Source organism: Panthera pardus, unplaced genomic scaffold, assembly GCF_024362965.1.
Source record: "Panthera pardus isolate Hobbes unplaced genomic scaffold, ASM2436296v1 HiC_scaffold_16, whole genome shotgun sequence".
Taxonomy (NCBI): Eukaryota; Metazoa; Chordata; class Mammalia; order Carnivora; family Felidae; genus Panthera; species Panthera pardus.
This window is the reverse complement of record NW_026526721.1, coordinates 93834679-93850436: the sequence shown is the minus strand read 5'-3', so window position 1 is coordinate 93850436 and position 15758 is coordinate 93834679. Positions and strand designations below refer to the sequence as shown.

At 38.5% G+C, this 15758-nt stretch overlaps 1 protein-coding gene across 8 annotated transcripts in view; it reads right to left on the bottom strand.

Annotated features, from left to right (window-relative positions):
* TNIK (TRAF2 and NCK interacting kinase) overlaps nt 1-15758 on the bottom strand; it is a 396523-nt gene that overhangs the window by 354983 nt on the left and 25782 nt on the right. The gene's annotated exons all lie outside the window — the stretch shown is intronic.

The window sequence follows — 15758 nt, the reverse complement described above, 5'->3', positions numbered from 1 at the left end:
TCCCCTGAGCACCTGCTCATTCTCTCCTGCTCAAATCCCTATGATCTGTTAAGACCCCACAAAAGGGCCTTCTCTTCCAATAAAACTCCTGATACAGTCTGAATGTTTGAGCCTCCCCTAAAATTCATATGTTGACATTCGAACCCCCAAGGTGATGGTATTAGGAAGTAGGCCTTTAGGAAGTGATTAGGTCATGGGAGTGAGCCTCATTAATGGCATTAGTGCCCTTATTTTTAAAAAGGGCCCAGAGAGCTTCCTTGTCTCTTTCACTGTGAGAAGATGCTCTTAAGTCTGTGACGCAGCAAAGGGCCCTTACCCCAACCATGCTGGTGCCCCGGTCACACAGTGATAAATATCTGTTGTTTATAAGCTGTCCAGCATGTAATATTTTGGTGTAGAGCCCAAACAGACTAAGACACACATCCCATAAGCAGTTCAGGCCCCAGTAATCCATTCTCTTCTTCCTCTAGATTCCTACCATGTATATAGCCTTCTTCTCTCCAATGCATGTATACACGGTTCAGTATTGCTATGTAACTTCTCCCAGGGAAATCCTTCTCTCTCCAATGATGCCCATATGCAACTTGAGACAACATATATGATTAAGAGTATAGGGTTGTAGTCGGGCAAATCTAAAGTCAAAGCACAGCTCTGCAATTTTCTAGCTATATGACCTTGAGCAAGCTATTTAACCTCTCTAAATAGTATTTTCCTCTCCTATAAAATAGGATAATAATATCAGTCATCTCCTATGATCTGGGGGTGGGTTCATACCGGGCACATATGAGTGCTGAATAACGTCAGCTATAATTATTATCAATACCCATTTCTCATACTTTTTTCTATCCCCGATAGCACTATCTAATCTATGTATCTATCCAACCACCTATCCATTCATCCATCTTTCCATCTATCTGTGTAAGACACTCAATGAATCTTTGCCTACTACCTAATTTGGATGCACCAATCCTTCTCAAATTTCCATTTCTCCAAGAAGCTCAAAGCTGTTTCTAGTTTATTAATCTGGCATTGAAACTCAAGAAGAGTCTCCAGATAGGATCTCACAGAGAGCCTGCGGATTTCCAGGAGGCTGAAAGGGGAGTGAAAAGTGATCATTTCCTTAGTTCAGATATGCTGGTTTGAAGAACAGCTGAATAATTCATTAGGTCTTTTAAGGTACATTGATCAGATTCTGCTCTTTGAGAAGCATTTTACCTTGAAGTAAACTATTTGTCATTCTCCTTTCAAATGAGAGGTAGATAATAGACTGCCTCTCTTTAACAAAACTATAATAAAGGTCTAAATGATAATAATCCCTTAGACTTGCAGAGTGCATCACAGTTTATAAAGCACATTCATATCTATCATCCCATTCCATCCTTCCAACAGCCCCATCAGACAACCAGAGGGCTTATCTCAGTGTGATAAATGGGAATGCTCAGGAATGTTCAAGAGCTTTCCCACATGCCAATTTGTTGGTTCAAATATTCCAACTCCTAATTCAGTGCTCCTTTTACAGCACCATAGGATTTAAAACTATTTGCGCATCTTTACAAAGAGATACGCAGCTGGAAAGAATGGACCCCACTGCTAATTTGTATTCTGGCTAAAGTACTTGTGTTATCACCTTGGAGATATGAATGCAAAGCAAAACTGTCAAATGGCATGTAAGGCAGTTCAATACTTACATGAGGCTAAGTGGGAGACCTTGGTTGAAAGTCTATTTTAATGCAGCCATTTCCAGGGTCATTCATACTTGTTTTCCTAGAGTGAAACAGTATACAGCTCCAGCCTCCAGGAATTTCCTGTTTCCATACTCAGTGTGGACCACATTTTGGTACTCTTCCTACACCTACTGTTCTACCAGGACCCCTCACCCACTGCCCTCCAGCTGCCCAACCAGCTACCTGGCTCCCCCTGAGACGTAGAGCATGTTCTAACTGAACACCTATTTGGGGGCTATTTCCATCTGCAACCTGCTCCCTTCTCTCATTCACACCTCTGAGCAACTACCTCAGAGAGACCTTCAGCCCATCTTATCACATACCATCCACACGCACACACCCTGTAACCACTTCCCTACTGTTTCATCATGGTACTTATCACAATTTGACACTTCACAATTCTTTTATGTCTCTGTTTATGAGTGGTCTCCCCTCTAGAATGTAAGTTCCATAAAGACAGGCTTTTGTTTGGTTCACCACTATCCCACCAGTACTTAGAACAGTGCCTGACAATAAGAAGCTCCCAATAAATACTTGTTGAATAAGGGAATGCAGCCTACAAATTTCCCTGTTTAGAACCTCTACTTCTTCCAATGTGAAAAGATTCTTACACATGAAACTAAAAGAACAGAAATGAATCTCACAACTAGGACAAACGCAGAGGCAATCAGTGCCATGGAAGGGATGCAAAACATGTGGGCAGAATCCCTGAGACCAGAACAACCATGACTGCAACTAGGTTACATCACTAGAGCTAATGCCATTCACTCGATAAGAACAGATTAATGACCAATACTCCTCTCCTACCCCAACCAACTGACTGTCTCATTGCCTAAGGCAATTCCATCAAATGCCTCCAGCTGTTTCTTTTGAAAAAAGATTCAAGTTATTTCCTGGACTTCACATGTATGACAATAAATTGGCATTTACTACCTGGGAGTAGCACAACCTGCCACTACCCATTTCAATCTGATACAGTAACAACTACTCAACATTGGTCATGAAGCATTCTTCCTAAAAATATTTAACCTGTATGTAATAATGAGAAAATCATCACATGTCCAGAAGGTGGGATATTAACCAGGGTAACTGGCCAGGACTCCAAAAAAATCAGTGTCAGGAAGAAAAAAAAGGGACTGAAAGACTCTCCTAGATTAAATACATAATACATACATAAAAACGAATGAATGAATGAATGAATGAATGAGTAAATAAATAAATAACTAGGTTGGATCCTGGGATGGGGAAAACAACTAAAATTAGGAAACTGGGAAAATTTAATATGGAATGCATAGTTTACAGAAGCTCCATCAGCATTATTGAAAACCAAGATCCAGTTTATCATCAGTCACCCCTACAAGTAATCATTATGCATTTTCCACATACATCACATCCTCTAGTTACATACATCTGGTCACAATAAAATCTGCATCCTGAGTTCAATAGGGCTTAGCCTCCGCGGAGCATCTTTAATGCTAACTGGAAGAGACAGGGTTTATACATGCTTATTTAGAAGATGATTATGAAAACTGTATTCCCTAAGCCTGCCTTTTGGATTTTTATTATTCCTTCTATTTCTCCACCTCCCTCCCTCTCTCTTTGCATTGGCAGGAGTGGGGGATATGTCAATTAACATTTAGTAAGTTCTGGCATTGAATACGTTAAATACTACAGTAAATACTACTTCAGCCACTAAATTGTAAATTCCTTGAGAGTAGAAATGATACCTGGTTAATCTTTGCATTCCTTGTGGCAAACAAAATGTCTCACATAGAGTACATAGTTCATAAGTGTTGAATTCTGGGTGAGGAGATGGGCTAAATGGGTGATGGACATTAAGGAAGGCACTTGTTGGAATGAGCACTGGGTGTTGTATGTAGGTGGTGAATCACTAAATTCTACTCCTGAAACCACTATTAAACTATATGTTAACTAAGTTGGATTTAAATAAAATTTTTTAAAAAGATTAACAACAATAACTAAGAATGACAATAAAAATTAAATAAATGAAAATTACTGTACTTCAATTTAGAACATGTAATGACTATTGCTCAAATTTTTAAATGACCCCGAATCTCTGTACTTTGAAATGTACTGAGGAACTAATACATTTTTCAGATTTTGCTACTTTCATTCAGTTGCCAAGTCTCTTAAACATTTCATGAAATGTTTAACAATAAAACTACTCTTCACGTCTCAAGAAATATTTTTGAAGAATTTGGAAAATCAAGACATTCTTTCCATGTATAAAAAATTCAACAAGTGATTCAATAAGTCAATATCATACCTTATTTCAAAATGAAAAGGCATGAAGAGCATTTACTAATATCTTCTGAATACTCTTACCTACATCTGCTAAAAAAAAAAAAAAGGCTTGTTTCACCAAATAATCCTTGCAGCATGATTTATCCACCTTTCTGCATCCATATCAACCACATCTTCACTCACCTTCTCCAATGAGAAATTTTATAGTTGCTTATTTCTTTAGTATTTATTGAATTGATTCTGGCAATGTGAAAAGTGTTATAATATTTAAAAATCATTTAACTTTCTCCTTTACAGCTCCCTCCTTGCTTTTTTAAGTTCCATTTCCATTTGGGAATCTTGACATTTGTAAATGTCCTGGATCATCAGGCTCTGAGACATTCAAATTCTACTTTACTGAAATCAGACTGCGTGGGGCGCCTGGGTGGCTCAGTGAGTTAAGCATCTGACTTTGACTCAGGTCATGATCTCAGGGTTCATGAGTTCAAGCCTTGCATCAGGCTCCATGCTCACAGCATGGAACCTGCTTGGATTCTCTCTCTCTGCCCCTCCCCAACTTGCGCTTTCTCTCTCACTCTCTCAAAATAAATGAATAAACTTAAAAAAAAATCTGTGTGCTGAATTTCAACAATTATGTTTCCTCTACACTTGCTGACATTCTTTCATGACAATGCCCAAGACCACTACCTCCACTGGGGCCTCATGCACCCCCTTCCTATAATCAAAATGGTTTGCAAGGCAAGCTTTTTCTAAGACCACATAGCATATCCTAAAGAATTACCACGACCTAGTTCTAGAACATTACTCCAGATAGATTTCAGCCAATGGCAAAATATACAAAACATCTTTACTTCAGCAGCTGAGCCTCGTTTCTAAGAACCACTCCCTCTCTGAGAGGCTAACCAGAGGAAATCACCCCGTCGGAGAAAAAGAGACCATGGGCTTGGTCCCCGTCCAGCCACCACCCAGCTGCACAATCCTGAGATGTGTGTCTCTGAGCTTCAGTTTCCTCATCTTTATAATAAAGCAATTATACTAGGTCATCTCTCACTTGCCTTCCAATTCTAAGATTCTGTAATTCCACTGAGTGTTCCTATTTGGGACAGAGGAGAAACATGATTATCAAATCTTATATATGTACACACACACACACACACACACACACACACACACACATACACACACACACACACACACACAGAGCTTTGGGTAGCTCTTCATTATCTTGCTACTTCCATGTATTTTGGGTGCTCTGGCAACTTCCAAAAGGACCTATAAGAACTTAGAAATTAAAACACAGCCCAAATCTATGACATAGCAATTGTACTCTTAGGTCTATATCCAAGAGAAATAAAAACATACGTCCACACAAAACTCGTACACAAATATTCACAGCAGCATTATTCACACTAGTGAAAAAATGAAAATAACAAAAATGTCTATCAGTTAATGAATGGATAAATAAAATGTGGTGTATCCATACAATGGTATATTATTCAGAAAGGAATGGAATACTAATACTTGCTACAACATGGATGAATCTTTTTTTTAATTTTTTTTTATCGTTTACTCATTTTTGAGAGACAGAGTGTGAGCAGGGGAGGGAGGGGCAGAGAGAGAGTGAGAGAAAGCATCTGAAGCAGGCTCTAGGCTCTGAGCCATCAGCACAGAGCCTGATGCTGGGCTCGAACCCACGACCAGGAGATCATGACCTGAGCTTAAGTTGGGCACTTAACCGCCTGAGCCACCAAGGCACCCCCAACATGGATGAATCTTGCAACCATCCCACTAAGTGAAAGAAGCCAGTCCCAAAAGACCACAAGTTGTATAAATCTATTTATATGAAATGTCCATTATAGGCAAATCTATTAACACAGAAAGTAAATTAATGGTTGCCTCAGGCTGGAGTGGAGAGAGAGTTGGAGGGAAATGGGAAGCAACTGCTAATAAGTAAAAGGTGTCTTTTGGGGGTGATGAAATTTTCTAAACTTGATTGTGATGATGGCTGCACAGCTCTGTGAATATACTAACATCCACTGAATTGCACACCTCAAAAGGATGACTTGTATGGTATTTGAATTATAGCTGAACAAAACTGGTTTTAAAATATTAACAAATAAACATGCCCCAGGTTTCTGCCTAAGGATAAAAGAATTAAAAAAAAAAAAAAAAACTTTTGAAGGAAGCCCTGGGTTCAAATCCCAATGCTCCTCCTCAATAGCTGTGTGACCTTGAGCCTGTCTCTGACCCCACAGGCAGAAATGACCCATCATGGTAAATTCATCCGTGTGGAAGATGTCCTCTAGGGACACAGCCTACCAGCCTATCATCTAGAAAACACACACTTCTTTCCACTGCCCTTGTTTGGTACTGCACATAAAGTAATGTTATGGTTCAACTTCAATGTGTATTCTTCTAAGGCCATATTATTATCAGCCTTTTGGGTGTCCATGATTGTGCCCCACAAATACACACACATTTATACATATGCATTCAAATTCACACACTGTTTCTAATTAGGCCATTTACTTCTGCGAGTTAGTAATTTAGACTGTAAACACAAAGGTAATATTTCTATGGCTTTAAAAAACTAGCTAAGTGATGTCCACCTTAACTCAATAATTTGTTGTTTCTTAAACTCTCTACTTTCTCAAAATACCTTCTTTTTATTACTTTTTTTAAGAACTACTATCAGAAAATGAGAAAATAGGGACCCCTGTGTGGCCCAGTCAGTTGAGCATCTGACTCTTGATTTCTGCTCAGATTATGATCACAGGGTTGTAGAATTGAGCTCCACGATTCTCCTTCCCTCTCTCTCTCTCTCTCTCTATCTCTCTCTCTGTCTCTCTCCCTTTGCCCCTCTCCCCTGCTCTCTCACTCTCTCTCTAAAATAAATTTTTAAAAAGATAGAAAATGAGAAAATAAGCTTGCTTTTGGCAATCATACAGTCATCAAACATCTAACACAGGGTTGGGCAAAATGGGAAAAGGAGAGTGGGAGGTATAGGCTTCCAGGTATGGGATGAATAAATCATGGGAATAAAAGACACAGCATAGGGAATATAATCAATGATATTGTAAGAACATTGTATGGTGACAGATAGTAGCTACACTTACTTGTGGTGAGCAGAGCATAATATATAAACTTGTGGAATCACTATGCTGTACACCTGAAACTAATGTACCATTGTGTGTCAACTATACTCAAAAATAAATAAATAAATAAATAAATAAATAAATAAATAAATAAAACCTAACATGTACCAGAAGTTGTGCAAAGCACTCAAGATACAAAGATGAATATGGGACCCTAGTTAGCCTTAACTCTTGAAGAGCTCATCGTCCAGTGAAACCATAGTAAAAAAAATTCTTTTTTAATTTTCAAAATTTTTTCAGCTTTATTGAAATATAAATGACATATAACATTTTGTAAGTTTAAGGTGTATGACATGTTGATTCAATACACTTATTTTTACTGCAAACGATTACCCCTGCAGCATTAGCTAACACCTCCATCCAGTCACATAATTACCGTTTCTTTTTTATAATGAGAACATTCAAGATCTACTCTCTTCACAACTTTCAAGTATACAATAAATTATTGCTAACTATAATCACGGTGCTGTGCATTAGATCCCAGAACTTATTCATTTTCTAACTAGAAGTCTATACCCTTCGACCAACATCTCATTTCCCCCACCCTCGACCCCTGAAAAAAAATTTTTTTAATCAACCAAACTAATTCTCTTCATTGATATAAAAGAATGAGTTCTTGTTAGTGTTCTAATACCTCCCAGATGGGTTGGCTTCGAGCAGCTGAAATCTTTGGAAACTTAGAATCATCCCCTGCACCAATGAGAAGGCAGACCAAGAAGTCTATCACACTCTTCTCCAATGAAAATACGCCATTTTAAGCCAGGTTGAACTTTCCCCCGTTTTTATAAAGTTCCATGGCTAAAGCTGAAGATATTTTAGCCAATATGCAAATCAGTCAATGTGTAGCACTGTGTCGATATGTGAATAGTTACTTATTACATTGCTATATAAACCTGTACACATGTTACTAAATAGAAAAAAGGACTACAATCACCCAGATCATTTAAAACCAAACTCTTTACATTAAAAATAATCTGAATTCATATATATTGGTATATGGTGTTTATGTGCACTCCCACTCAATTTACACATGATTAATTTGTGTGCTTTAGAAAAAAAGCAATGAAATCAATACCCGTTTTTAATATGTATATACTAATTTGAAAATCCACAACTTAAGCAACCTGCCAAATATTAAAACATGGGTATGCAAACTAACAATTCTTCTCAGATATCTGTTAGTAATGTTATAAATAGTAACACTATTCACACTAATATAAATGCCAATTTTTTGCCACCTCTTTGGCTAAAGAGAAGTATGCATAATCTGACTCCCTATAAATTCTAATTTTAAGAAATTATATTTATCACCATGCTATATTTATTACCCATACCTACACAGTATTTATCCAAAATTCTATGCAAAAGATATCTCATTGGTAACTTTTCTCGTATTAAAAAAAAAAAGTTTTAATGTTTTAAGTAGAACAATATGGGTTCTATTTAATCAAAAAAAAAAAAGGAAAAAATGACAGCAACATGAATGTAAAAAATGCACATTTTTTCAACATCAAAGTCATCTTGGAATACATACAAAACTATTTTAAACAGGAATGAACTGTATTCAGGTCTACCTGAATAATTGCCTCAATTTTTTGCCCATTTTGACTGGAGCTCCATCCTATCTATACCCTCAAATCTTCCCCTTCTTCGTACTTGTCCATTACCCCTTCTCAGCACCCCCTGACACTGTTAACACTTCTCTACTTTGCTTATAAGGCCACAGATTACTCAGGTCCAACACCAGGTACCAATGACTGAGGAGGGGAGAGGTTAAGGTCACTGGATTTGGGGAAGGCAATGAACAGCAAGATCCAGGTGTTAAATGATCATCTACCTGGACAAATAATTAAGTCAAAAAAGATGAAGACAGGTACAGCCACTGTGGGAAACAGTATTACGGTTCCCTCCATAAAATTAAAAATAGAACTACCCTATGATCCAGCAATTCCATTTCTGGGTATTTATACAAAGAAAATGAAAACACTAACTTAAAAAGATTTTGCACTCACTGAAGGATAAACTATTTACAATAACCAAGATACAGCCTAAATGGGTGCATGGACAAAGAAAATGTGGTATTTATGTACAATGGAGTATTATTCAGCCATAAAAAAAGAAATCTTGCCATTTGTGATAACACAGATGGTTCCTGAAGGCATTATGGTAAGTGAAATAAGTCAGACAGAGAAAGACATTGTATGATCTCACTTTCCCACTTATGTACTTACATGTGGAATCTAAAAAACAAACACAAACTCATAGATACAGAGAACAGATTGGTGGTTACCAGAGGCAGAGGGTGGAAGGGTAAGCAAAAATGTGCCAAAGAGGTCAAAAGGTACAATCTTCCTGTTATAAAACAAGTAAATCATAGGGATATAATGTACTGCATGGTGATTAGAGTTAATAATCTAATGCAATGGTATTGCATTTTTAAAAGTTGCTAAGAGAGTTAATCTTAAAAGTTCTCATTACAAGAAAAAAGAAACTGTAAGTATTTATGGTAGCAGATATTAACTATACTAATTGTGGTGATCATTTCATAATATATACAAACATTGAATAATTATATTGTATACCAAAAACTAATATGATGTTATATTGTCAATTATACCTTAACTTAAAAAAATAAAAGAATGAAGAAGACAATAAACAAATGGAAAACAGATGTAAGATCTTCAAAGATGAGTAGAAGTGACCATGGTCTTGATAGATAGCAGACAAAAAAGATGCAGAGTGATAAAGTGTAACATTTGGGAGCTGAATTAAATGATCTCAAAGATGCCATCCATTGCTAACAAAGGGGCCCTGAAAACATCTCAAGAATACTAGTAGTGACCTCCTGTAGATTCATCAGAATGCCCAGACAGATCTATTTTCACACCTCCCTTGCCCTTCTAAAATCCCTAGTCACTTCCTCTCCACCTCAACAGATAATCTGGCTTCCTTCTTTACTAAAAAAAAAAAAAAAAAAAAAATCAAGGTCATCAGAAAGAGATTCAGCACAGACTCTCTTTTCAGTCTCAGTTCTTACACTTCTTCATCTATTTTCTGTTCCCTAATAGAGGAAAATCCTTCCTGGCTTCTAGCATTAAACCCTCTGCTTTTCATCCTCTTTTCTTAATCAAGTATTGTAGAGTGCCTCCATAATCTAAGAGCATGAACTAGTTTATTAAGCTTGTGAAAGTTTATAAACCTCCCCAATACTCAGCTTCTTTAGCTATAAAATGGAATATAATGTCCACCATTCAAGACAGTTGTAAGATTTAAATATGATAATAGATTAAAGTAGCTGCCCCAAAGTAGGGTGCTTAACAATAACTAGCTATTATTATTACCCTCTCAGGGCTGTCTCCTTCAATTACCACGCACACTTCCTCTCAAACTAACTGCAAAATCCATTTAGAGCTGACTTCAAAGAGGTGGTCTACCCACTGGGAACATAGCCCTGAACAAAAGCAAGGGAAAGTCCTTGTCCTCACGGAGTTTATAGCCTAGCAGGCAGAGAGAGAGAGGCAATAAATAAAACACAGAAGTAAATTATATAGTGTTAAAAGATGCTAAGCCCTATGGAGTCACAATTTATGAAAGCATGTACTGGGAGGCCTCACTTTACACACTTAAATGCGTGTAAGCAAAAACCTGAATGAGGCAACTGGCCAAGCAGATATCTGGAGAAGAGCATTCCTGAGAGGGCCGAGGCAGGAGCATTCTGGGTGGTCTGAGGAATAGCAAAAAGGCTGGTGTCACTGAAGCCAGTGAGCAAGGGGGAGGACAGTAGACAAAGGCAGAACAATGAGGGGAGGGGAGCAGAAGCCGTGCAGATCAGACCTGACAGAGCCTTGAAGGCCATTGTAAGGAATTCAGCATTTACTTTGAGTGGGTCAAAGAGTAGGAGCCTCTGGTGAAATCTGCACAGTGGCATGATCCAACTTCACCTTTGTTAGGATCACTCTAAACACTGTTGAGGACAGGCTCAAGGTCAAGAAAGGAAGAGGAAGACCAGTTAGGAGACTATTTCAATAATTCAGGACAAAGATGATAGTGGCTGGTTGATGTCAATAGAGGTTGAGAAGTCGTTGGGCCCTGGATATATTTTTGAAGGGAATGTAATACCAAAAGGATTTTCCGATCCATCCAATTGCAATGCAGAAAAAGGGAGGGGCCAATGATGATTTCCAAGGATTTTGTCCAGAGCAACTGGAAGAACCCATTGGCCCTTTCCTGAGCAAGGCAGGAGGGTAATGAATGCCTTTATCTCTCCAGGGCCATTGCTTCCTGCCCACTAACAGCCCAAAGGTCTTCTTGCTTTAAGAATAGAAAAGAAAGCATGTCAGCTTTCTGCTCTCCTAATCTCTCCTAATGCTTGACACTAAATTTCCTTGCAAAATTGCTCTGTAACCACTGCCTTCACTCTTCCCTTCTTCTACAAATGACACTTCCCTTCTTCTACAAACAACACTCCTGCAGGGCAATGAGGACATTCCAATCTTCCGGCCCAGACTCTGGAATTCTGTGCTGTAACCTTCTTGCCACACTGCAGCATTTGGCATTGCCCAAATACCTCCTTCCTCAAATTCTAGCCTTGGTGGGAAGATCGAGTATCCTGGTTCACTGTAATGGCTATGATTGTTCCTCCCACATTCTCCTTTCTCCTTTACTCTCTCCTTCATTTCTGTTCTCAAGGACCAGATCCCCTAAATTCCTCTCTGTCCCTCTGAAGCTACACTGCCAGGACCTTCCACTCACAGCCATTCTAAGTGTTCCCTTCATGGGGTCGCCAGCAGCCCATTCAGCGCCTGCAACATTGTTGACTGCACAAATGAATGAATCAATCTGTCCATCAATCGTCATATCTCTATTTAGTTTTCACCTGTCTCCCAAGCTCCCGCTCTGCTATTATAGCCACGAGCTGCACATTCCTTTTAAGTTAACCGAGTCTAAAGAAATACTCCATCTTAACTATCCCTCCACAAAGCAAGCAGCTTTATTCTATCATTTTTTTTTCTTTTTAAAGTTTATTTATTTATTTTGAGAGAGATAGAGAATAGGGGAGAGGCAGAGAGAGAGGGAGAGAGAGATCCCAAGCAGGCTTCCCACTGTCAGCACAGAGCCCGACGTGGGGTTTGAACCCACAAACTGTGAGATCATGACCTGAGCCGAAATCAAGAGGGGGATGCTTAACCAAATGAGCCACCAAGGCGCCCCTGACGATCACATTTATTTTAAGGATGTAACGACCCCTGTATAAAAACTTTTATTTCTTCCACATTAAGATTTCTACAAGAGCCTCCCTTCTGCCCTTCTCATTTCATTTTACAATGCTACCAGCTTAATTTTGTAAAACACTGGTTTGATCATGTCACTCATCCAATCAATGTTTATTAGTACCACATTGGCTTCAGAAGTTGAGAGAGAGAGAGAGAAACAGAGAGACAGAGAGAGAGAGAGAGAGAAAGAGGAAGGAGAGAGAGAGAGAGAGAGAGAGCAAGAGGTTGTCTCTCCACCCCTCCAACAAGCCTTACACACCACTGCTCACACAGTTCCCCGCCTGGTTGTTTCTCCTCCAGCCTCTCTTCAGACTGTACCCTGTACTATGTGTTCATCAATGTTCTGCTGAAATCCTACATTGCCCCAGAAGCTGGACACACACCTCCCAGACAAGAGTGGTTTGCAACATTAATGCCCCAGGATTCCCTGTACTCCCACTTCTATGTTACTGATAACACTGGTTCTGCAGTGTGGCCCTGGGATCAGTAGCATCAGTATCACTTTGTTAAAATGTAAATATTTATGTGTGCCTTCCCCCACACCACGCCCCAGTCCCACTGAATCAGAATCTCGAGAGGCAGAGTTCAGCAGTCTGTGATTTACCAAACTTCCCAGGTAAGGCTAACACACATTAAAGTTTGAGAGCCATTGACTTATAATAAAATACTGCCCTACAATGTTTCACCTTGCCAACTAAACAATATGCAAAATGCCAAGAGCAGTATCTCGTGTATAGCCGTCCCTCAAGACACGAGTTTTGTGACACTGTTTTCAGTAATGGCATCACATTAAGTATCAAACCCCAACCTCTAATTTTGTGGGAGCTCAAAATTTAGCTCCCAAAAATTCCAAGAAACAACAAAAGTACTCTAGTTTTTAATATGAATCAAGAAAATAAAATAACACTCTTTTAATCAAAAGTTTAAGTCTTTTCAATGTTAAACAACAAACTTAAATGCTTTTACCTAATACTAAATAATTTGACATTAAGTGAATAAACAGAGAATCTTCTTTTATATTTCCTTTGTATTTCAGCTTCGGAAAAACAGTTCTGAAGTTTTGAGGTTTACCTTAATCGTGAATACAGGACAAGGTACCTAAATAAAAATACCTGCAACAAAGCATGCCTGGGTGGCTCAGTCTTAATCACTGACTTTGGCTCAGGTCATGATCTCACGGTTCGTGGGGTCGAGCCCCATGTCAGGCTCTGTGCTGACAGCTCAGAGCCTGGAGCCTGCTTCAGATTCTGTGTCTCCCTCTCTCTCTCTCTGCCCCTCCCCGACTTGTGTTCTGTCTCTCTTTCTCTCTCTCTGTCTCAAAAACAAATAAACATAAAAAAAATACCTACAACAAGATTAGGCCTTAATTTTAAATTTTTATTTATTTATTTGGAGAGAGAGAGAGAGAGAGAGAGAGAGAGCAGGGGAAAAGGAGAGAGAGAGAGACAGGGAAAGAGAGAATCCCAAGCAGGCTCCCCACAGTCAGCACAGAGCTTGATGCAGGGCTCGATCTCACAAACCTATGAGATCATAACCTGAGCCAAAATGAAGAGTCTGGCACTTAACTAACTGAGCCACCCAGCCACTCTGATTAGACCTTAATTTTAAACAATCTGTATGTTACAGAAAATGGAAAGTGAAACCAAGTCAAGTTGAACATTCATGTTTAACATTCTGCCTTCAGGAAATTCAGTAATAATGAGTTACACTTAAGTCCAGCCTATTTGTTTCCACTCTTCAGACAACCATATTTAAGAAAGAATTAATTTTAATTAAGGGCCCAAAATGACAAATTTTGTGTTCTGGATAAAAAAGGAAATAATTATTAACGCTAAAAATGCCTTTGGATGGTATTATATGTTCCATTTATTCCCTATATTGATGAACTTCCTTCATGTCTAATGTGAAGAGAACACAGTGATAGCTGTCATGCTAGGTGTGAGCATATTTTTGTATACTTAGCCTCTTTGGAGTTTTATTGCCAAAATGTCCAGGGTTCCATACCAATACATTGTTTTTAATAGAATTATTTTTAAAAAAAAAAAGAAAGAAAGGGAAGGAAAGAAAGAAAGAAAGAAAGAAAGAAAGAAAGAAAGAAAGAAAGAAAGAAAGAAAGACTGGAAAAGACCAAGACAAAATAGTAAAAGGAGTTACCTCTGGTACCACATAATTTTTTCCCTTCTTGTTTTATAATAACCAACTTTTCAATGAGCATATGTTAACTTCAAAATCTAAAAAAATATATAATTTTTGGGATGAGCACTGGGTGTTGTATGGAAACCAATTTGACAATAAATTTCATTAAAAAAACAAAAAAAAACAAAAAAAAACAAAAAAAAATAAAAAAAATAAAAAAATAAAAAAATATATAAGTTTTAAGGACATGGTTTTGTTTTATGTAACTAATCATACGGTGGCTTATGTCTGCATTTAGGAGAATTGTGCGTGTGTCTTCTTCACATATATCATCTCATTTAATGCTCACAATAGCCCCATTTTGCAGATAAGAAAACTGAATCACCGAGAAATTAAATATATGGTACACAGGACTCAAACATGTGCAGACTGACATTAAAACTCACTAAAGTGTCCCACTGGGAAGCTGCCATCTAGGCTGGAACTCCTATCTCACCCTTTGGCAAATCCAAGACTGGTTCATTACTTCCTTTTGAGAATGTATAAACAGAAACCCAACGGCAAAAGCAATAGACCTATAACATTGGGTCATTTTTTTTTTCTTTTCTCTTACTCTGCCCTGTGTCCTGATGACTCAGAAGAAAACACATAAAACATATTAGACATAAAAATTTGAGAATGCACCTTCATGGCGTCCTCAAATGGGGGAACTGCAAAGAGGAGATGGTGTCCTTAAGATTAGAGCGAATAGCGAAAAGGGAAGAAAAGACCTAAAACGCAAGTGCAAAAGCAGAGACAGTAAAGAACAGAACTGATGCTGTGGAAAATAATGCCCATACTGTGAAAGACCAACAGGAAACACTCTCCCAGCAACAATTTAAAGGACAGATATAAAAATAAAGACAGGAAAGTTGACATATAAGGATCATAGGGGACAGAGATCCAAACAAAGCAAACAGATATTCCACAGGATGAAATTCAATAGGAAATAATAGAAATAAAAAAAAATAGTAAAGGTAAATAAACATATGTGGACGAGGGGCCCCTGAGTGGCTCAGTCGGTTAAGCGTCCGACTTCAGCTCAGGTCACGATCTCGAGGTCCGTGAGTTCGAGCCCCACGTCGGGCTCTGGGCTGATGGCTCAGAGCCTGGAGCCTGCTTCCAATTCTGCATCTCCCTCTCTCTCTGCCCCTCCCTCGTTCATG